The following is a 24,513-nucleotide window of genomic DNA, read 5'->3' on the forward strand; positions in this document are numbered from 1 at the left end:
TATGCTGGTCTTTAGGGAGGATAGGTGTGAGAATATCCTGGAGAGCTGGTTTAGTTGTGGCAAATTTCTTCAACATGTGAATGTCATTAAAGTATTTAATTTCTTCATGATAAATCAAACTGAGTTTAGCTGGGTACAGGATCCTTGGTTGGAAGTTATTTTGTTTTAGGAGATTAAAAGTCAATGACCATCCTCTTCTAGCTTGAAAGGTTTCAGCAGAGAGATCTGCAGTTATTCTAATGTTCTTCCCCTTTTAGGTGATGGTGTTCTTTCATCTGGCTGCTTTCAGAATTTTCTCCTTCATATTAACTTTAGTGAAATTGATTATGATATGTCTGGGAGATGTCTTATTTGGGTTGAGTTGTGCTGGAGTTCTGAAACTGTCTGCTATCTGAATTTCAGAATCTCTTGGCATGTCTGTAAAGTTCTCATCTCTGGCCAGGAGGAGGGCTCTGAGCAGAGGCATGGAGGATGAGGGTTGCACGGCTCCCAGAGTTCCTGGCTGGGGCACATGAATGCTCTGTGGGCGCGGGGCATCCGTGGGGGGGCCACATGATTACTGGCGGAGGTACTGGCCGGGGCTGGCATGCGGAGGCACAGCGGGCACAGGGCACGGGGCTGCCTGGTTGCCACGTTCTCCCTGGCTGGGGCAGGCATTTGGAGGCCCAGCTGGTGCGTGGTGTGGGTTCGCATGGTTGCTGACTATGTCCCTGCCCAGGGCCGGCGTGCAGAGGCCCGGCAGGCATGGGGTGCATGGCCACCTGGTTGACAGCAGTCTCCCTGGCTGGGGCAGGCTTGCAGAGGTCCAGCGTGTGCGGGCTGCGTGGCCGCATGGAGTCCCTGGCTGGGGATGCGTGGGTCGCTGGGCCGCTGGTTGCCGGAGGAGTCCTTCCTCAGCGGGTGTGTATCGCTGGGCCACGTGGTTGTCAGCGAGTCCCTCGCCCCTGTAGGCGTATGTAGCCCCAAGGGTGCCGGGCACAGGGCCGCTGTTTGCTGGTGGATAATCTGGCCAGGGCAGGCATGGGTCACTGGGCTGCACGGTTGCTGGCGAGTCCCTGGCCGGGGCAGACTTATGGAGGCCTGACAGTTGGGGGGCATGGGGCTGTGCAGTTGCTGGCAGAGTCCTTAGTGGGTGGGGGCTCAGCACAGCCCCCAGAATCTCTTGTTGGGGGGGCACTTGGACTGGCAGATGGTGAGGGGGGGCACTGGTCAAGAACTTCCTCCCTCAGTCTCAGCAGGGATTAGGCTTCTGGTTCATCAGGTAAGGAAGGGAAGGGTGTACTGGAAGTTCAGAATGGTAGGGAAGACTTTAGTTCAATTTTTCTGCCTAGCAAGAAAGTGTTCAGAGTCACAGCAGGGTCCTTCTGAGGAAGTAGTCCCACTTCCCACATCACTCACTTGTGGGGTGAGACAAGAGGTCCATAGTTCACCGCTTGTCTGTAGAAAACCTGCAGGAGCAAACGAAGAGAAAAAAGAAAGGAGACAGAAAAGAGAGAGAGAAAAAAAAAAAAAAAAACCACAGCTTTCTTGGGGGAGGGGACGGTACTTTTCCTTTCAGATGAATGTTGTACCTGAAGTTTGGTTTCTTGGAGTCGCAGCTTGCCTTAGCAGAGGTGACCTGCAGTTGTCATTTCTCTCTTGACTGGGCTCCCAGTCTTCAGCTTAATTGGGCTGTTTCTGGATGTTATCATTCCTTTTGGACAGTAGCCTCTTTCGGAAGCTGCATTCAGTTGGCCATCTTGTCCTTCCCCCTTTTAGCTTCATTTTAAATGGTATTTCAGTTAGTATAGAATTCTAATTTGGATGTTACTTCTTTGCATCTTCTTTTTGCTTCCATTATCTCTGCTGAGAAGTTAGCTTTCATATAGTCACTTCTTTGATGTTAATGTCTTTTTGTTTTTCTCTGCAGTTTTTTTTTTTTTTTTGTAGAGACAGAGTCTCACTTTATGGCCCTCGGTAGAGTGCCGTGGCCTCACACAGCTCACAGCAACCTCCAACTTCTGGGCTTAAGCGATTCTCTTGCCTCAGCCTCCCGAGCAGCCGGGACTACAGGCGCCCGCCACAACGCCCGGCTATTTTTTGGTTGCAGTTCGGCCGGGGCCGGGTTTGAACCCACCACCCTCGGTATATGGGGCCGTGCCTAACCGACTGAGCCACAGGTGCCGCCCTTTCTCTGCAGTTTTAAAAGTTTTTCTATTTCATTCGTTTTTAGGTTTTCATTATACTGTGTGTGCCTGGCTGTGGTTTTCTTTGTATTTATCCTTCTTGAGGTGCAGAGAAGTTAATTTCTATTCAGTTTTGAAAATTTCTTACCTGTGATTTTTGCAAATGTTGCTTTTCTCTATTCTTTAATTCTGGGGCTCCACTTATACATACATTAGAACTTTTTACTGTATCTCCTTTACTTCTTATTTTCTATCTCACTTATTCTTAACCTTTAGTCTGGGTATTTCCTACTAACTTGTCTCTTTTTTTAATAATCTTTTTTTTTCATTAAAGCAATGTCTAATCTATTTTTAAACATCCTACTAAATTCTTCAGTTTAGTTTTTGTATTTTCAGGTTTTAGGATTTCTATTTGTTTCTATTTTATAGATGCAGTTCCCTAGTGAAATTTTCCAACTTGTTTTCTATTTTCTTGATTATATTAACCAAAGTTTTAAATAACTCCAATAGATGGATCACATATAAGGATGTTTTTCCTCTGTATTAGTTACTTTTTCCCTCATTGGTGTGGGTTTCTAGTATGCCTGGTAAATTTTGACATTGGGTATAAACATTGTAAGGATTTCAGGCAATATTATCTTTTTCCAGGGAGCATCCTCTCTGTCCTCTGGCAGGCATCTAGCGGAAGGGGCAGATTTCTTCTATTCACTCAGGGACTAAATTGACTAAGAGGTAGGTTGTGATCTTTGTAATAATGCTCAGCCTGCCTCTCATTTACACCCACCCCTTTGGAACCAGAGCTCCCAGATGAGATCTACAGCTCTTTACTAACCAGCTCCTAATTGGTGACCCTGAACTCTAGTTTTGTGCCATAGTATTAGGAGAATGCCAAAAACTCTGCTCAGCTTTTCATCTGCGTTTTGTTTTGATTCTAAACTGCTCACATCATATAACATAAGTAAGAGAATTGATGCAGTGTTTTTGGATCACTTCTCCTTACCTCCTTTTTGGGGGAGGGTGTTATTTGGTGTTATTTGGACTTTCAACTCTCAGATGTTTTGGCACCCTAAAATGCAAATTTTTATTTCTTCTCTCCTGAGGCTTCCTGTCATTCTGATAGCTTCTTTGCCTCTTTGTAGCTGCCCTCTTTTCTGCTTCTCATCCTCTCCTTTCATGATGCTTAAGAGTCATCAGTGCCCCAAGGGAGAACATGGTGCATGAAATGTCAGTCACACCTCACTGAACTTCCCTGCTTTCCAGGACTTTTCTTTTTTTTCTCTTTGAGACAGAGTCTCACTTTGTCACCCAGGGTAGAGTGCAATGGTGTGATCAAAGCTCACTGCAACCTCAAACTCCTGGGCTCAAGCAATCCTCCTGCCATAGTGTGCCAAGTAGCTGGGACTGCAGGCATGGGTCATAATGCCTGGCTAATTATTTCTATTTTTAGTAGAGACAGGGTCTGCCTCTTGTTCAGCTTGGTCTTGAACTCTGACATGAAGTCATCCCCTCATTTTAGGCTTGCAGAATGCTGGGATTACAGGGGTGAGCTACTCCCCCCGGCCTCCCAGGACTTCTTTTGTACCTCAAGTCTTGGCTGCTCTCTAATGCTTTCAGACTCTGTGTGTATTGTATTCTATCCTGTTTTTTCTAGTTATACTTGGTGGGAGCATTGGTCTGCCTGGAACTACTCTATCACAGCTGCTCTTGAAAGTTTCACAATTTATTTTTTCCTCTGAATGCTTTCTCTCACACTCTTCATGTCTTATTTATGCTTCTGGTCCCTTGAGGTTTCTATTTTCTGTCTATTGCCTACCAGGGCTGCTGGTTCTGCAACACAGACTGTACATTCAATGTCATTGGTATCTCTCATGATTGTGCAACATGACAGCCCTATGGCTTACCCTGAGAGGCCTAGCACGATCTGGTCTCTTGCTCACATTCTCAGTGCCACTTTCTACTCCCTCTTCACTGGGAAATATGCTCACAGTCCAGAACAAGCCAGAGAGGACTTCACCAGGGAAGCCTTTCTTAGCACCTCAGCCAAATCCTTTTAGAAAACTCTCAAGAATGTCCTACCTTCCTACTATCTGGCACTTCTCACAAGTGTACTTTTCCATTGACATGTGGAAGTGGCAGAGTAATTTCTCTTCCTCTGCAGAGTGAGTACTGGGCTGTGAAAGTGGTGACCTTGTCAGTCTTTTTACCACTATACCACTAGTGTCCACTACAGTGCCCTTTACACACTTACTGAATTGAGTTGAGACTTACAACAATGGAAGTTGAAAATGAAGGGATGAAAACTGGCATTTGTTAAAATTTTACTTAATTTTTTACTTAATTTCCACCATAACTTCCTGAGGCATGTGGTGTTTATGTAGAGTAAACCGTGGCTCAGGGAAATTATGCCTTTTCCCCCCAAAGTCACACAGTGCCAAATAAGAGCCAGATGTGCAATTCAAACCCATGCCCACCTGGTTCAAAAGAAACCCTGAATGAATGAATTATTAAAATATCATTATCCTGTATGAATTGTTAAAGTACTATCTCACTCTTTTGTGACTTTTATACCTTCCTCTTTTGTTTGTTTTTAATTTTTTCTCCTTTCTTTATTGACTTTTCAATCTTTATCTGATATTCACCCAATGCTAGGTTAGTGTCTTAGTCTATTTGTGCTGCCATAACAAGCTATCATAAATTGGGTGGCTCATAAACAACAGAGAAAATTATTTCTCACAGTTTTGGGGGCTGGGAAGTCCAAGTTCAAGGAGCTGGCAGATTCAATGTCTGGTAAGGGTCTGCTTTCTGGTTTATAGATGACGGGTTCTTTCTGTGTGTCGTTGCATGGGACCAGGGGCAAGGTGGCTCTCTAGGGATTTTTGTTGTTGTTGTTGTTGTTTAAATAAGAGAACCACTCCCACTTATAAGGGCACTCTCCTACTCTCCTGTGACCTAGTCACCTCCCAGACGCCCCAACTCCTAACACTATCATGTTGGGATTAGATTTCACCATATGGTCACAAATATTCAGACCATAATAGTCAGATCAAGGGATTTTACTCAGGAAAGAAATAGAAAAAAAAAAAAGTAAAGAAGAGAAGCTGACCACTTCTTTCCATTACCTCAAAAACGAAATGATATACATTTTATTTTTATTATGTGGGTCAATTTGGATTGGCATCTGAACTTATTTCCCTCCAATGGCCTCATTGAGGGGGGCATTAATTTGTTTAATGAACATTTGCTAGCTTCAATTAAAAGGAGGTCCTTATAGTCACAGCAATAGCTGTTACTTTACTGAGCACCATACACGAAGGTAGGTACTTTATATACCTTATCTTTAATCATTAGGACACCCCTGGGAAGTAGATATTGTCATTTTCATTGTTAAAGTTTGGAAAGTGAGAATCCAGGGAGTTTCAGATACAGAATTTGAACCCCTTTATGGACTACCATGCAAGCCTGGAACACAGAAGGCACTTGATAAATGTTGTTTGTTTTTTTCGAGATTCACGATAAAAGAGTGAATTTCCCAGGAAAGAGTTTCAAAGTAATGAAATTAGGCTTCTTTGTGCCTTGCCCAGGGTATGTGAATAGTAGCTCCAAATTGACCCCTTGGAAAACCCTGAGTGTTCTGAGTCCCTACAGCTTCCAAGTGGCAGATGAGAATCATGTAGTCATAATTGATTGCAGGCACCACTCTGCTATTTCTCCAAATGTTTTCTGGTTGCAAATGTTATTGATCTGACAGTTTATTTCCCAAGATGCATTAGTTCCAAACTGCTGTGATATGAAAGTCTCATCCTAAGGAAATTGGCTTTGTGAATGGTTATCCCCTGGGAAGAGTGCACTGTACTCACGGCTGTACTAATATGATGAAGAAGCAGTAAATACAATTAGTGAGCTTGGTTGGTGATTTTCCAATAATGATGTTTGGGGTATATTATTGGTTTAGCTGTAATTGAGCTTAAGATGATCTCGAAATGTCTAAACTAGTGTGAAAGTCATTCATAGCTTTGGCTCCAGTATGGCTGTTTGTGAACCAGGTGGCCTGTGACATTAGGATGTGCTGAGACTAGGGGATATGTTTCAGGAGGGCCAATGTTTGTCTCTCAAATACGGTTTTTTTTTTGCTCTATCATTAGTAAGGTGATGAATTCTTCACAATCTTATATCCTTTCCCTAATTCTACTCCCATTGTTGTCATTCGGAACTTAACGACATAGTGTCTCACTCTCTTATCCTCACACAAGCATTATTTATTTGATTTATATTAAACTCGTCTTTCTCAGTCTGGATAATTAATACTAGCTGCCACAACAAAGACCTGAACTCTAGAACTGCATAAAAGTTTATTTTTGCTCACGTAAAATCTGAGGGGGTCTGGTGACCTGGGATCAAAGTCCTTTCTATATTATGGACCTGTGATCTAGTCACATACCTGTTGGGAGACAATTCTCCATGGATTTCTTGTGTGGGGCACTGACCAGTTTTGTTCAGGTTTGATTCAATAGCAAACAGAAAATGGAGAGCCTCTTCTTCCTCAGAGACATTGCAGGGTAATAAATTCCCCTCCTCTTCCAGAAGGCTATTTGCTTATATTCCAGTTTAGTAGTGAACCTAAAGATGTCTTCCCTAAGGCCCAGAGACATTTGCTTACTTTACAGGGTAAAGAGTCCTCTGTCCTCTGTCTCCATGGGGAAGGATGGCCAAGTCGCTTGCAGCTTGATGGAAACTCTCAGTCTCTCAAATGCAGTGTTCTCCTGTGGTGTGATTCACCACAAGTGCAGGTAAACATTGTGTTGCCCTGAGGAATTTAGGGCATTAGAAGCTGGTGTTCTTGCTGATTTTTTTTTCATGATTAATACACAATCTGTGTTCCTAAGCTAAGCTAACTTCTTTAGTTAGTGTGTGTTTGGTGTAACAGTGTGTGTATATGGCATGTATATATATGTGGTATGTGTGGTTTATGTGTATATGGTGTGTGGGATATATATGTGTGTGTATATTTGGTGTGTGGTGTGTGTGGTCTGTGTGTTGTGTGAATAAGTGGTGTGTGGATGTGTTGTGTACATGTGTGATGTGTGTGTGTTTTGTCTGTGAATGCATGTGATGTTTATGTTTGGTGTGTGGTATGTGTAACACGTATGTGTGTTGTGTGTGTGTACATAAACTTTAGTAGACTAACTGGTTAGTTTCAGAAGGGTAGAATCTCTTTGCAGTCTCAGACGTAACAACTGCTTCCAGGTTTACATGACAGAGGAGAGGGTGGGAGAGACACTCTGATCCTGAAACACCCTGGACCAGAAGTGATGCCTCCTTCCTGCTCACATCCCCATTTGCCAGAACCCAGTCATGTGGGGCTAGCCCAACTGCCGGGGAGGCTGGAAAATGCAGAGAATCACTTGCATGCTCTGTATTAATTGTCTCTGCCATGTCGCCTGACCCCCTCATGTCCTTTTTAGTCAGTGTATCCCTTTGTGAAAGAGGGTCAGTCCAGATAGCACAAATCTGATCAATAACAGTAAATCATGATCATAAGTCTAGGAGCTCACATTTGTGTGCTGTCTGCCTTTCCGTCGAAAGTTCATAAACACAAGTGTTCCAAATGATCTGCTTGTACTGACTCGATCTTTATCTCTATTTTACAGATGAGGAAGTATCCCAAGAGGTCAAGTGACATGCTCAGGCAGCTTGTAAGGGGCAGAGAAAGGGTCCAAGATTCTCGTTTTAACTTCCACATCATACTAGCTCTGGTAAGTGTCACATAAATGTTAGGAGATTATGTGATCTTTGTCCAGTTTTCCCCTTTTCTGACATAGCACATTATATGCCTAGGGTGAGGATGGAATGGAGAGTTGGGACTGGTGGGAGGTAGAACAGGTGGTTACATGTGCTGAGGTGAGGGGCATGTTGTCTAGAATAGTAGTTCCCAACTGAGAGTGATTTGGGAACATTTGGCAGTGTCTAGAGGCATTTTTGGTCGCCACACCTGGGAATGAGGGTGTTATTGGCACTTAGTGGATAGAGACCAGGGGTGTTGCTCAGCATTCTACAATGAACAGGTCAGTCCCCACCATAAAGAATTCTCTGGCTCCCCAAATGTTAATGTCCCTGAGGTTGAGAAACACTGGTCAAGAAATAAAGATTTAACTCATGTAAGTGCCTTTTCTTATCATGGCTCTTGAAAAGTGATTTACTTTCCAGACAATGGATATTGTTTCTTTGATTCCACAGAATGACACTTTTGTCCCCAAAGCCAAATGAATATAGCATAAGAAGTGATATTTTGATATTCTAATTTTTGGCAAAGACATGCTCACTGATGTACACACAACTGTTTCTAGTCAGAGAATATCCTGTGGATTGAATTTGAATTGTGTGCATGTTTAGATGAATCTCCAATCTTTTGCTTTGCACACATGGGACCAGTAAAGGATGTGCAGAGGCAGCCTCTTCATGACTCATTTAGACTATTGGGTGCACATGCTATTTCTTTCTTTTTGGGGGGAGGGTGTAGTTAGTTCTATTTATTGATTTATTCATGTTAGGTTAAATACACTATCCTGTACATATTTTTTTAATTCAATAAATATTTATTTAGAGTTATGTGCTCCTATTCTAGGCACTTGGATAAACGGAATTGATAAGACAGCTAAAGCTTCTGACCTCTTGGAGCTCATATTTTACATGGGATGCAGAAAATAAACCTATAAACATATTATTAATAAAAAAGTTACAGTAAGTGTAAGAAAGAGAAATAAAGGTGAGGAGGGAGGAGAGAGTAAAGCAAATGTCTATTTTAGATAGATATAGTATGACACAAAATATATTTGATCCTTGTCTCCAGTTTCTGACACAGAGTTCCCAAACCCCTGAGATTTCCTGAACAATGGGAATGTCTTTTGTTGTTTATCACAAGCTCCAAGGTCATTGATGTCAAGCACATCACTTCCTAGGTTCTTCTTGCCCTGATTTAGCTGGTATGAGCCCTCCTAGAAGACTTAGCTGATCTTTAATGCCTATATGAGTATGTGGGAGACTCAGAGCCATCAGCAGGGAATAACTCTGACCTGAGATCACTATCCATCACCATCAGTCTCAACCAACTCTGGTAGAGAAAATTTTAGTCAGAGAGTCTGGTAGTAAACGTCAGACTCTGGGTCTAGTCTATTCTGTACTTTCCAATGTAAAGAAAAGTTCTCTCTAATTATTATTTCTAAGATAGAGTTGAAATATTTTTTTTTTTAGTATAAGGCAGTTTTACTATATTATAAAACAGCTTTGTAAATGCAGTGTACAATTTTATTTATTTATTTATTTAATTAATTAGTTTTTTCCCTGAGTGTTGTCGAATGGTGAACTCTCCTTTACTTAGTGCTTACTTTTCCGTGAAGGTGTTTTATTATTTATTTACTTTTTAATGCCAGGGTATGGCAAACTCCTTCCGTAAAGGGCCAGATTGTAAATGACTTAAGCTTTGCAGGCTGCATGGTCTTGGTTGCAATTATTCAGCTCTGCTGTTGCAATGCAAAAGCAGCCACAGGCAATACATGAATGAGTGGGCACATCTTAATTTGACTGTGAGCTGGAGCTTGCCAACCCCTGCTCTATACTATAGCTTAATGTTTGCATATGTAGCTTGAGCATAAGAGAAACAGGAGCCCGCAAAAGGCTGATAAAGAAAATCGCACAGAAATAACAATGTACCCTTCTAAGAATGGCTCTCTCTGTTCTATTCTGCCACCCTCCACCCACTATCAAGTCCTCTGTCCCTCCCTTGGCAAGTTCATAAACTCTCATCACATTATAATTTATGTTCAAATTGCATTTATTTACTCTCAGATTGTCATTTATTACTTACATAAACTCATAGTCCAATGGGCACTTTTTTTCTCTCCATGAGAATTGTTTGAGTGTCTTGGGTTGTGAGGGAGTGCATCATACTTCCTTGTCTAAAAATGAATAGGAAAGATATGTTTTCATTTAATAGCTTTTCACCTGGGCTAGGTAGAAAGAAGTCTACAACTTGGCAAACATATGGTGGGCTTTCACTGTCAGTAAGAATGAAAGTTGTTAAGTGAGGGAGAGAGCCTCATGCCACCTCCTCTTCCGATTCTGAGAGGTGCCTGCCATCACCAAGTGGAGTAATCTCTCTTGTCCAGGGATCCCATTTCCTTTGATAACTCAAGCAGGGCAATGCCAGGCTCTGTTCACATCATGGTGTCATCCAATGTCGTAAACATACATCCTTTCCCCATCACAAGGAGTCTTAAGCAAGGCAGTTCTAGATTACAGCAGAGAATCAGCACCATTTATGGGTAAAGAAAGGGCCACTTAAAAGTCAGCTAATGGTGAGGGGACATACTTGAAAGTTTCCTCTATGAGTTATTAGACCTCCTTAAAATCAGTACTCAGCTTCTATGTAATTATCAATATAATCTTCAACAAAGAAAATATTGGACATTTGCAAATAAGGACAAGTTTATTATTTAAAGGATGCCTATGATGAATTGTAAAATGCAAAAGATTTCTTAGTAAGCCCCTTCAAGTCCACCACAAATATTTTTTGATGCCTATTTTATGCTGAACACTAGGAATCCATTACATCTGAATGAGACATTGCTGCTGCCCTCAAGAAGCCTGAAGCATAGTGCAGAACTCTGTGCTTTAACAACTACCCAGAGTCAAATTTCCTTACGTTAGGTGAGGTTAAAGGGAGACACTGTTTTTAAATCTATTCTGAGTTTTTTCTCCAATGTGCTCATAATTACCTCCCTAATTTATTCTGTTAATAGTCTTTCCATTTTCCAGCCCCGATCCTTGATCCTCCCTTTTTCTTTCTGCTCCTTTATACTCCATAAGACCCTCAATAATTAAATAGTGGCTACACTAGTCCAGACTTCTTTAGTTGCAAGTGACAGAAAACAAGCTGGCTCAAGCCACAAAAGTTTAGTGGCTTATAAAAGTGAATTGTCAAAGGGAGTAGTAGGTCTTCTTTTGGGCTTTACATGACCACATCAGAACCTAGTCTCTCTCTTTCCATTTCTTTATTATGTTTCCTTCTGTTTTCTCTTTTTCCATTGGTGACCCCAACAATTTCATTCCGTATTATTTTTGTAACACCCAATTATGTAGATGGAGAAAATTTCTGTACTTTTTTTTTTTTTAATTTAAAGTCCAGATTGAATCAGTCACATGACTAGGGTAGGGAAATATTTTGGCCAGATCTAGGTCACAGGTTCTTAAGAGCTGAGTTGTGTCCCCATCAAAATTCATATATTGAAGTCTTAACCCTCAGTAGGCCAGAATGAGAGTGTATGTGGAGATAGCATGTTTAAAGAGGGAATTAAGGTTAAATAAGTATGGTCATGTGGGTGGGCTCTGATCCAATATGATTTGTGTCCTTGGAAGAAGAAACCTGGGTCACAGACAGATACAGAGAAAAGACCAAGTGAATGCCCTGGAGGAAGACCACTATTGACAAGCCCAGGAGAGAGGCCTCAGAATAATTCAACCCTGGCAATACCTGATCTCAGATTTCTTTTTCTTTTTTTTTTGTAGAGACAGAGTCTCACCTTACTGCCCTCAGTAGAGTGCCGTGGCATCACACAGCTCACAGCAACCTCCAGCTCTTGGGCTTACGCGATTCTCCTGCCTCAGCCTCCCGAGCAGCTGGGACTACAGGCGCCCACCACAATGCCCGGCTATTTTTTTGTTGCAGTTTGGCCGGGGCCGGGTCTGAACCCGCCACCCTCGGTATATGGGGCCGGCGCCCTACTCACTGAGCCACAGGTGCCGCCCTGATCTCAGATTTTTAGTCTCCAAACTGTGAGAAAATAAATTTCTGTTGTGCAAGCCTACCAGTCAGTGGGGCCTTGTTACCGCAGCCCTAGGAAAACACAGGTTCAGCCCCAGAGTGGGAGGCGGATTTATTTAGGTCCCACTTGGATTAGCCTATGAACAAAAGAGGAGGAGTTCCTGTCAGGAAACTCGAGGGGCTGCTACCAAAGAGAAGAATGATGCATGCAGCTAGAGAGAAAAAATGGCAGACTGTTCACCACTGGGTTAGAGTTGTAATAATTATCGAACATCCATTGTATGTTGGGGCTTGAAAGTGCCTTATCTTCATACCACGACCTTGTGAGGTAGATACTGTCATTCTCCTCCTTTAAAAGGGGTGAAAACTGAGGCACACACAGGTTAAGGGTCTTACCCAAGGTCATGCAGCCATAAGTAGCAGGGCCAAGATTTATAGCGACACTTGTCTGGCTCTGGAACCTTATACTCTTTGGAGAGCCAGTGATGGCTAGCTTTGCACCCTATGGCTCCTTTATCCCCACCACTGAAGAGGCTCTGGCTTGATACTTGGGAAGGATGTGTGTTTCTCTGTTAATTAAGGACAATTCACAGTCTGCAGAATTCACAAGTTCATTTTCGGAGCTATTTCTGAGCTATTCCTGATCGAGGTAAGCCTTTGACTGACTTGAATTAATTAGCATTGCAGAACATGAAGTAATTGCCGTTGTTCCTCAAAATTAAAGGTGGGGAGATACCTAGTGACTTGTATTAATAATTACCCAGTCTTGAATCCTGAGTCCAAATCCTCAGCAAGGAAACAATTCATCTGCTTTTTCTTCTCCCGTGTGTCTACTAAGTTTTCAGTCACATGATTAGTAAGTTAAATCCCATACCTGTTTGAATAGGTGGCCTAGAGTCTACGCTCAATAACGAGACTGTCTTGAATTTTATACCGCTTGGGAAACAAATTCAGAAAATATCAGTCCCATACATGGTCATCATAGTTTTCCTAACTGGGCCTGATATTTCTATGGAAACCACCAGGCGACCCTATTTGTGAATCCTGGTCATCTCTGGCAATGCTTGTTGATTGCAAGAAAGTGCTATCCATGCAAGCTAATTCAAAAACAAAATTCAGGGGGTCCTTGTTATTGAGTATTTTGATCTGAGTCTTCGCAGCTGTGAAATCATGTAGAGAAGCAAATGTTTTTAAAACATTTTTTCAATAATTACACAATTTCAACTACTGAACATTTTAATGATTAAATGATCCTTGCTTAGCATTAGCAGGAAGCCTTTTCTACCATATCAACTTCCTTGTAGCTCAGTCACTCAAGGGACTCCTGGATTTTGAGTGCCCATCACCTTTCCTTGAATGGATTGTTGTATCATATAACCAATGAGTTCTATCAAAGAGATTCAGCCTCTCACTGACTGTCGGCCCCCAGTGCATATACAGTGTCATCAACTGCAAAACGTTTGATTGAAAATCTCACCCAAGATGCAGGATTCCACGAAGTTGATGAAAGTGTTTGAAGAACAGACAAAATCACAGATGACACATGAGAATCTAGCAACATCACAAGAGTCACTGCTGATATTCAGCAGGAATCTTCAGGTTCAGCCACACTGGTTGTCGTGGTGACTGTTCCAATTATTCGATGCCTCTATCATACTAGTTACTCAATATTTTGAATATCACCCCAAGAAGAGTTAACAGCTGAACCAAAAAAAAAGTCACAGGGAAAATGACTCAGTGAACACTTCAAAAGAGAAATATTTAAATATCAAAAGATTCAAGAGGGCCTTAGGAAAAATTGGTATAGCCCTTGAATTTTTTTTTAAATGACCTTTTTATTATCATGCTGTGAAAGCAAAACCTGAAGTAAAGGATTTTGTCAGAAAAATTATACCCCCAAAATTCATGACTTAATTCGTTTTCTGTTTTATATAAGAATGCATATACAGTTGAAATGTTCACCTACATTTTGTTATTTTGATAAGGTATGGTTTTTGTTTTTTAAGGTAACATTTCAAATCAAACCCCTTTTCTCCTCCATAATTTTCTATGCAAATTTGGGCTCAGTATTAAAAGTCACTTTAAATGTCTTCCACCAGGATTGAGTTTCTTCCCAGGGATGAAGTAAGAAAGCTAGAGAGGAGAGTCCCTGCCGCCTCTTCTCATGGACTGCACAGCCTTTCCCTTCTATGTCTTGTCATGGCGGCTTCATTTCCCTGCTTGGCTCATTGTGTCTGTGCTCTCTGCTTACTGATAGTGAACCTGCCAAGACATCCATCTCCGACCCGTATACGGTGTGTCACTCTTCCCCAGACATATGTGAGCAGGTCGGGAGTGGACCATGATCCAAGGCAGCTATTCCATAGACTTTCCAAGGACTCACCTTGATTAAAAAAAAAAAAAAAAAAAAAAAATGAGGCTGGCCTAATTAGATTCACCCTCAGGAATCTCTAGGGAACATGGTCAGAGTTGGTAGATATCTTGATGACATCATGACCTGATAGTAAAAGAATACAACGTAGAGGGGCTCCCTGAGGTCATGATGTGTCACGAGCAAGCTTCAGGAGCAGGACTGAGTAATTCTACAGGACAGAGATGTTAACCAGGCTTCAGAGTTCTCCCCCAGGGCTTCTATCCTATGCCACATACGCTGGCTGGGCAACTATTTTCACTTTCCATGCTAACAATACCCTATGTTTTCTCAATTCACATAATGTGGGTGGAATTGATCCTACTCTTAGATCTAAGGATAGCTAGATCCTACTCATTCAGGTCATTATGTCCACTTAGCCATAATGATTAGTTATGGAATGAGTGCATTGTCCAACTTGAGCCAGTAACAGTCAGATGAAGGACTTTTGTTTAAATTTGATAGTGAAAGAGAACTCAAGAAGATGTGCACCTGAAAATAAGGGCAGTCATCCATTGATAAACCTGGAGTTGCTTTATTTCACTTGTTACAAAAGGAGTCATAACTAACACAATATGCTTATGGGATTATGATAATAATAATCTCTTCTTACTATTCTGAGATACATTTTCATGATTCTCTCAACAACCCTGTGAGCAGACAGGGGAAGAATTATCATCCTGATGAAGATTGCTGCCAGATCTAGGAATGAAAGAGTTGGGACAAGACCCCTACTCTCTCCTGGGCTACTGCGACCCCCAATCAACCACAAGAGACGACACTTGATGCAATCAGCAAGAGGATTTTATTCCAGCATGCTGGGGCTTAGCTCGTGACTCTCTCAGGAGCAGAGGAGTTAAGCCCCGAACAGCAGATTTTACAAGCTTATAAAGGCAAAAACCACAAAGTAGGCAGGGGTAGCAGACATAGCAGGGGCTTTAACCATAAAGTAGGAAGGGGGAGCAGACATAGCAGGGGCTTTAACCATAAGGTAGGAAGGGGGAGCAGACATAGCAGGGGCTTTCTAGATAAGAAGAACTCTGGTTCATTACTCAACTGTCTTAAGACAAGATTAACAGTTAAACATTTGCTTAACAGTTAAACATTTGCTTAGCCCTTTTATCTGCTTCAGCTCGGGGCTATCTCCTGGAACAGTTACAAAAGGTCACATTCTCATGGTAGGGGGTGAGAGGTGGTCACATTCTTATGGTAGGGGGTGAGAGGTGGTCACATTCTTATGGTAGTACTTTCTTTCAGGAAGTAACAGTGATGTTTTCTCAAGCACTTAGAAAACACAGGCAGTAAAGGTTGCCTTCTGAAAGTTAAACTGTGAAGTCAATATATTATAGATTAAAGGAGTAATGCAAAGTCATCTTTAAGTGACAAGGATGCCTCCCAGGCCTGCAAGACTTGCCTGTCATGCTGACAAAGGAATTAACATATTTAAAGAAAGACTGTGTTCATCATGATCTATCATGGAGGCCTGGACTCCACAAAGTTGCAAAGGCAGCTTATTCAGGAGAGAGGGAATCTCAGTATTTGAAAATTTCTTGTTTTGGGGGCAAGGCTAGATGTAGAGAAATGTTTCCAGCTACAAGCCATATAAAAGCAGATTGAAAACAGTGGTCAGTTAAAGGTGGCTGAAACTTCTTTGCCGTTCTTCCCATTAATAGGCAGGTTCTCTTTCCTTTCCACTTAAATCTGGGCTCACCCTCTGACTTTGAAAAACAGAAGGAAGCAGAAGTGATGGTGTATCATTTCTGAGGCTGGGCTGCAAAAGATTTGCCATTCCTACTTTTGCACACTTGCAATACTCTCTTTTGGAACCCAGCTGCCATGCTGTGAGAAGCCTAAGCCGTACAGACAGGGCGAGCTCTTAGCTGGCAGTTGGCACCAAGTGAGCCAGAGAATGAGCTATTTTGATCATTCTAGTCCAGTTGAGTCTCTGGATGACTGCAGCCTCAGTTGACACCCAGTGGAACAGTATAACCACCTGGCTGAGTTCAGCCAACTCACAGAATTGTCTTGGGTGACTTTTAAGTAGTACAACACATAATGGCTTAAACAGTTATGATATTTAATGATCTTGTTTGGTAGGAAGTTTCAGGTTTGGTGCAGCAGATCGAAGTTGTCCATACTCTTCCTTTCTTTCCATTCCACAATCTTTAGCACATTGGCTTTTCATCCTTCTCAAGGTCTCATGTTAAGGTATCACACCCACATTTAAAACAGAAAGAAAGGGACAGGGGTAGTACCAGTGAGGTCTTCTCTTCTCTTGCTTTTGTTCATTTCCTCATTAAGCCAAATGTTTTTCCATAAACCCCCATGGGATAACTTGCCATTACATCTCATTGACCAGATGTGAGCACCCTTAGTTGCAAGGAAAGTGTGTATGTTTATTCATCTGTATATGTTTATCCAGTCTCTACAGAAATGAAATTGACAATGGCCTTTTGGCAGAAACCAAAAATCTCTGCCATAAGATAAAGCAGATATTATTGCCAACTGACTGTGATCGTTATGATCCCATCTGAACTATCCTTTCCGTAAGATGCTTGCTTTCAGCCATTTCAGTCTAGTGCTGCTAAAATATCAACAAATGCATTCATTTCTCTTTGTCCCACTTGTGTTCATCAAGAAATCACATTGTTATTTATTTCTCTAGGCTGGATATTCTTACCAGGAGAGAAAGCGCTGGTTGTGTGAACTTTCTGAACCAGTTTACACAACAATAATTTCTTTTTGTAAATGAATAAATTGCCATTTGGTTTGTACTCCAGTCTGAAGTTATGGCCAATGTGAGTCTAACCCTCAGAAATCATACTACTATCACTGTGCTGAGAAAGTTGAGTTTCAATGTTTGAAAGGATCTGGATAAAATCACCTAATCTTCATACTGTCAGATGAATCCTTTCGGGAGGCAACTTGCTGGTTCTTTCTTTTGGTGGAGACACAACTGATGGCTGAGAGCAAAAACCTGGATTTTCTAGAGAGTCAAGAATAAACAGAGCTAAGTTGGTCATTTGTCCTGCTTCTTGCCATCTGTATTACACAGAAACCCTGGTGACTGTAGGTGGCCTCATGGAGATGTTTGACCCTTGTCTCAGATTTTGTTATTCTGTCCTGATTTTAAACAGTCTGCCCATTAACCTCAAAGTTCAGGGTAATGGTTAAGACTATTCACTTAGGCTTGTCTATCAGCTCTACCATGTATTGATTGTGTGAGCTTGGGCAAAAGCTATCCCCTGGCTGAACCTCAGTTTCCTCGTCGTGGAAACAATATTCAGACTTGTATCAAGCATGGATGCCATTAGCATTGATAGCTGTGATGTATGAAAAGCGCTTGGCATAGTATTTGGCTGAAGTTGGTGATGAGTAAGTGATAGCTATGTTTATATTTACAGGCCTTGTGTCTCAAGTGGAGGTCACATTGCCATTGTCACCAGAGCCAGGCTATCTTCATCCTTCAAGGCCCTCATACATTCTATAATTATTCAATGAATATCAATGGTGCACAAAACACTGCACTCAGCATTGAAGGGGATAAAGAAAAGAAATGCAAGACATGCTCCCTGTGCTCAGGGAGTTATAACCTGGTTGGAGAGGCAATATATAAAAAAATCATGAAATGGTTAAGTAACCGTGCACAACAACATATCAAGATGATAGAGTAGCTGGGAGTGCAATGAAGGCTGCTTTGGTACCTTTTGTCCTGTCTTCCTGCAGTGGAAATAGCAGTGGACTTGGAGTCAGATGCTCCCAGAACGCTCCCCACTCCAAACTGGGTTAGAGACCACCCTCTCCTCTTGGGCATCCCCCTTGTCAGTGCTCACTATCCTGAAATGTGGTTACCTGTTTACTGGTCAATCTCCTCTGTTAAAATGGGATCAGTGGTGGGCAGGCACTCATTCATTTATTCAATCATTGAGCAAATAAATGGATAGAGGTAGTCCTGTCCATTTATTTGGATGCCACTAGCATTGATATCATTCATTTATTAGGCTGTTCTAGGCAACAAGAGTAAGACAGTCCTAGCCTATATCTGTGAAAACCTCACAGTTTAGTTGTGGAGAAATGCAAAAAAGAAGAAAATCCACAGATGCATCCAGCGTCGGGTGGTGCTAAGTCCTGGGAAGAATCATAAAGTGGGATAAGGAATGCTGTAGACATGGGGATGTGTCAACCACAGCCCCCATTCAGGGAAGTGCTTGCTGTCCAGCTGCAGGGAGTATGTATGGTCAGCAGACAGCCCTCACCTGTTATCTTCCTCAGGGTCAGCCTCAGCTGCCGAGAGCCATCTGCTCAAGCTTGGGTTGCTCCCAGGACAACCTGAGTCCAGTGGCTAAGTGAGGAGTAAAGGCCTGGTCATTTCAGCCTGACTTGGGATGCTGGTGGGCAACATTCTCTGCAGAGCCTCTTGCCAAGGTGGATGTGGCTTTGTGGGATCCACCACAATATATCTCTCCCTCTGCGCAGTCCTGCATCCTGCCATTTTCTTTTACAAGGGCTGGTGCCTAGGGAACATCTTACACTGCACACCCTATCTCTGTGTTTGCTTCAGAAGAGTCTTCCACGTGACAAGGCCATGGAGCATGACGACAGGGAAAGGGATGCTTGCCCTCTTGGATAAGGTGGTCAGGGAAGGTGACATTTCTACAGAGACCAGAAGGTGAAGGAGCTAGCTATGTGAAGGTCTGGAGGAACTGTGCTCCAGGCAGAAGGCACATCTGGACCCAAGGTGCTTAGACAGGAATGCACTTGGTGCATCCGAGCATCACCAGTGAGGCAGCCTAGCGATGGAGGTGGATGGACAGGCAGCCAGAGGTCCCGCAAGCAGGGACACTGCCAACTTGTATCCTTCGTGCCAGCACATGCTAGGTACTCAATGAATGTCTGCCAACCCCAACTGACTTCTCATTCCAGCTCCTTTCTTCTCTCTCCATGTGACCTGGGACAGGTAATTACTTCTTCATTCAGTGACTCAGTTTCCCCACCTGTGTTCAGCAGCAGAAGTGGGACTTCTGAGCTCTGCTGGAGAGCTCTTGCTGCCAAACCATTTCTTCTTGTGATCTCTCTTCTCCTTCCCTCCAGGGGATTGGAGCACACCTGTTCCCACCCTGCCTCACAGCAGATGGTTCCCGCTAGAAAGGTGGATGCTCTTGGCAGCTTATTCTGGAGCCCCTGAGATGAGAGGCAGCTGCATCAGGGCGGTGAGTGGGGGAGGTGGTGGAGCTAGGAGGGAAAGTTTGATTTCTCTCCTCTGATAATAAATAAACCCGATTAAGGTGTCCCCACACCTGCGGGGCAGGGTGCTCCTTTGGTGGGCCTTATTGCTTTGATAAAAACTGCAATATCTGAAAATTGTCTCAGGCACCTAAGCACTCCCATTTTATGACTTGCACGTGCCTGGAATAAATTGTTTTTGCTGCCTTGTTATATATAATTCAGATCCTTATAGATGCTGGTGGGATGCATAACACTCTCCTCTAATGATTTATTCATTGGGGAAAAGCAGAGTGCACCCACTCAGTTCTGCCCAGCCTGTCTGACAGCTCGCAAGGTGGTTGTTGCAGACATATGTTGGATTAGCCTCGATGGGGGGAGCCAGTCTGCGCTCCGTTAGCGTTCCTGGAAAGCAGTCCTCGCTGGGTAAGGGGCATGCCAGTATAAGGCTTTCTCTAAGGCAGCTGCTGGCTAAGCTAGGGGCTTTGCAAGTGGGATTTGAAGCTTCCTCACCACCACCTTAGGGGTGTAGGACCCCTGCTTTATTGATGAGGAAATAAAGCTCAGAGAAGTTACGACTTGCCCAAGGTCATCCAGAGAAGTAGTGATGACATTTTCATATCAGATGGGTTGGCCTCCATGTGCCCATTCACACCTGAGCCAGCCGCTCCACACACATGGGGTCACTTCCTTAATACCCTGATTTAGTCACCCGTTTGATAGACAGGGGAACGAGGCTCAGAGAGATGAAGGGGCTGACCAGATTTATCCCCTTAGAAGTTGGATGACTGGGATTTTTAATTTGGGTAGGACAAAATTTATTCATTTCTGCATTCATTCATTTAACTTCTCCATGCCTTAGTTTCCTCCATTGTCATCTGGGGTTGATAGTTGTCCCTACCTCATAGGATTGTTGTGAGGAGTAAGTGAGAGATTCAAAAATGAGTCAACACAAGTAGAGTGCATAGAACAGAATCTGGACCATTGAAAGTATGCAATAAATTTTAGTTACAGTAATAATTATTTTACTGTACACTGATTTATTCTTTCATTCCACAAATATTTTTAGGTAGCCTTCTATACATCAGGAATTTTCCTAGGTGCTTGGCACATGTGAACTCATTTTTATTGTCACCAGTGCCCTAAACTCATAGATGGGGAAGCAGCTCCAAGAAACGAAATGAATTGATGATGTTCCTCTGGGTAGGAGGTGAGTGAATTCCATTTTCCAGAGTAGGTCAGCATTCATTCATTCATTCATTTGATGTATTTGCATTATAATGTATTTTGTGTGGTATGGGCACTGCATACATTTTTGCTGACTAAATGCATGAAGGAATATCGTGGTGGAAAAGGCTGGTTTCTGTTCTCAGAACACTCAGAACACTTATGATGTCTAGAGTGGGATATGTGCAAGTGGACTGGACATGATCATATTTCATGAATTCTAAGATGCACTTTTTCACATAGTAAGCTCTCTGAAATTGGGACGCATCTTGCGATTAATGGTGTTGTAAAATCCCTATAGGTACTAGTAGTCAGGACAAAGTTGGCCTTGATGGGAAACAGCAAACAGTGTAGCCATCTTTTAAGAATTCCTATATCTTTAATGTTCTTACAGACACAGAGGATATTGTCTTATAGGAAAACATGGGCACTGGCAACCATGATTGAAAAAAATTATTTAGAAGACCTAGACTTTGTATTGAAGACATTTTTTGAATATCTTAACTGAAGTATTTTACTTCTATTTTCTTTTTCCTAAAAAATGTATAGAGTGATAATATATGATAAAAACTGATGCCTAAATAAATCTAAAAGTGCTTTTTAAATAAGTGGAGATAAAAATTCTAAGTGATAAGGAAGTCTTGTAACTCCTAGGTATATACCCAAGAGAATTAGATTTAATAATAAAAACAAAAAACAAAACAAAACAAAACAATGCTTACATAATAAATGTATTTATTTAATAATAAAAACAAAGAAAAAAACAAAAAAAAATGCTTACATAAAAAATGTACATGGATGTTTATAACAATGTTCTTCTCCATGGCAAAAAATGTAGAAACAACCTGCGTCTACATCGCCTGATGAATAGATAAACAAAATGTGGTCTAGTAATAGAGTAAATATTATTCAACCACAAGAGGGAATGAAGTATAGATGCCCATCCATGTTATGACATGAATGAATCTTGAAAACATTATGCTAAGTGAAAGCGGTGCCAATTATAATCCTGAAGATACAATCCCTAATGCCGTCATTCTGAATGTTGAAATCTGGAAAGATGAAAATCCCCAAAGCCTAAATCCCTGACATCTAAAATCCTGAAAACAACGATTCCTGTGCCTTGGCTGTGCACAGACAGCACAGCTGTATCATAGTCACGGTATCACTGGAGCTGCTACTTTGTATTGCCTTTCTTTGGAAATTGTGTGTGATGCTTATGGCTGCCAAGTTCACAAGGGCTGGATTTGTGGATTGAATCTGGGGTGTGAACTTCACTAGATTAAGGAAAAACTAGAAATCTGGTAAAGCATTATTTTGGGTGTGTCTGTGAGGGTGTTTCCAGAGGAATGTGTGAGTTTGAGTGGTATAAGTGGGGAAGATCAGCCCTCAATTTTGGTGGGCACCCTCCAACCAGCTGGGGACCTGGAGAGAACAAAGAAGGTGAATTAGTCTTTCTCTGATTGCTGGGACAGACTTTTCTTTTGCTATTTTTTTGAGACAGAGTCTTGCTCTGTTGCCCTGAGTTTAGTGCAGTGGCATCATAGTTCACTGCAACCTCTAACTCTTGGGCTCAGGCAATCCTCCTGCCTCAGCCTCCTGAGTAGCTGAGACTACAGGTATGAGCTACCATACTCAGCTAATTTTTAAATTTTATTTTTAGATAAGGAATCTCACTATGTTGCCCAGGCTGGTCTTGAACTCCTGGCCTCAAGCAACCCTCCCACCTCAGCCTCCCAAAGTGCTGGGATTACAGGCGTAAGCCACCACACTCAGCCTTTTCTGCTATTTTTGGTCCATCTCATCAAAAACTTAGGCTGCCTGTCACGAGACTCCAGATGACTACAGTTATATTAGCTGCTTCTTTCTGAATACAATTCTTCTGCTTATAATTGTTATACTCAAGTGACTGTCGTTAGTATACCTAAGTATCTATGCTGGCAAAAATATATATGTTATTACTGCCCATTTTATTGTTTAAAGTAGCCTATGAAGTGTTCTGTCATGTTTTCATGTGTTTCTGGAATAAATATCCTTTAAAAATGTAAAAAAAGTCTTTTTTTTTTTTTTTTTTGCAGTTTTTGGCCAGGGCTGGGTTTGAACCCGCCACCTCCAGCATATGGGGCTGGCACCCTACTCCATTGAGCCATAGGCAAAGCCTGTAAAAAAAGTCTTTTAAGTAATTTTTATGGTTGTTTTTTCCAGAATTGTGTTTTGGGGATTTTGATTTTGGGGGGTTGTAATTTGGGGGATTTTAGATATAAGGGTTGTGATTTTTTAGATTTCAACATTTTGGATTATGGCATTTAGGATTGCATCTTTCAGGATTATGGCCCAACCTCAAGTGGAAGAAGTCAGCCACATAAATCCACGTGTTATATGATTTCATGCCTGTGAAAATCTAGAATAGGGAAATCTGTAGAGACAGAAGGCAGAGTGGTGTTTGCTTATGGCTTGGGGTGGAAGGTGATAGCTAGCAGACACAGGGTTTCTTTTAGAGTTGATGAAAATGTTCTAACATTCACTGTGGTGATGGTTGCACAATTCTGTGAATATCTAAAATCAATTTAATTGTGTACTTTGGGTGAATTGAATCGTATATGAATAATACTCAACAGAGCTGTTAAAAAAGAGAAAGCATCATGTCAGGGTTTTTCTCAGGGTTACACACAATGAGATCCAATGAAGTATGGTTACACGGGACCATCAAGTGCTGGGCAGGCATCCAGCTGGGGAGGCTTCCTGGAGGTGGTGCAGTAGAGGCATGCCAAAGCTGAAGTTGTGGGAATAAGAAAGAATGAAAGTGGAGTAAGAGAGACTCAGGCAGGAAGCACCCCACACATGAAGGCTGGGAGGGAAGAATCTGTCCTGGAGATACCTGCCCTCTGCCCCGGTATTAACAAATGGTGCATCAGGTGTGTTCAAGGAGAGAGGGAGAATGGAGAGTCACTCCTGGATATGGTGTTTAAAAACAGGAGAATAGAGACAATTTCTGCACCGCTAATGGGAAAATAAATGACACAATCTTTCCTGAGGGCAATCAATTTGGCAAAGGGATGACCTCTCCACCAAGCCACCCCATACTATGTATTTACCCCAAGGACATGCTCGTGTGATCCCAGCTGTCTATTCACAAGGGTGTTCTCCAACGCATCTATGTACAAATGGCAAACCACATAATTGGTCTGGATCCATGATGTGGCATCCGTGAATTCTGGACCCCGTGGTGCTATCAGCAAAGAGGATCCTCTGGTGGTTAAGTGTGGTTAATCCATCCTGGAGATACCTGCCCTCTGCCCACAGATCCTCTGTGTTGGTTAAGGGCTGACCTTGATGTCAGGTACACCTGCTTTTAAGACTGGACTGTGTCCTGACCTCAGTTTCTTCGTGTGTAAAATGGAGATGATACAATAGAACTCACTTCCTGGTGGGAGATGAGAATGAAGGCATGAAAAGTGCTTAGAACAATGAGAAGCTTGTGAATAGTACCTTGATTATGATTTTATTATGGAGCTAACAAACTGGATGCACTTGAAGGCTATTCAGTGGTATTAGAAGATGATCAAGATCTATTGGGAAGTGAAAAAAGGTGGTTGAGAAGGGACCCCTTTTTGTGAGCATGAGGATTGGTATTTATTTTCCTCTTGGTGCCTTCTTAAAAATTGCCTAAA

Source organism: Nycticebus coucang, chromosome 4, assembly GCF_027406575.1.
Source record: "Nycticebus coucang isolate mNycCou1 chromosome 4, mNycCou1.pri, whole genome shotgun sequence".
In the NCBI taxonomy this organism is placed as follows: domain Eukaryota; kingdom Metazoa; phylum Chordata; class Mammalia; order Primates; family Lorisidae; genus Nycticebus; species Nycticebus coucang.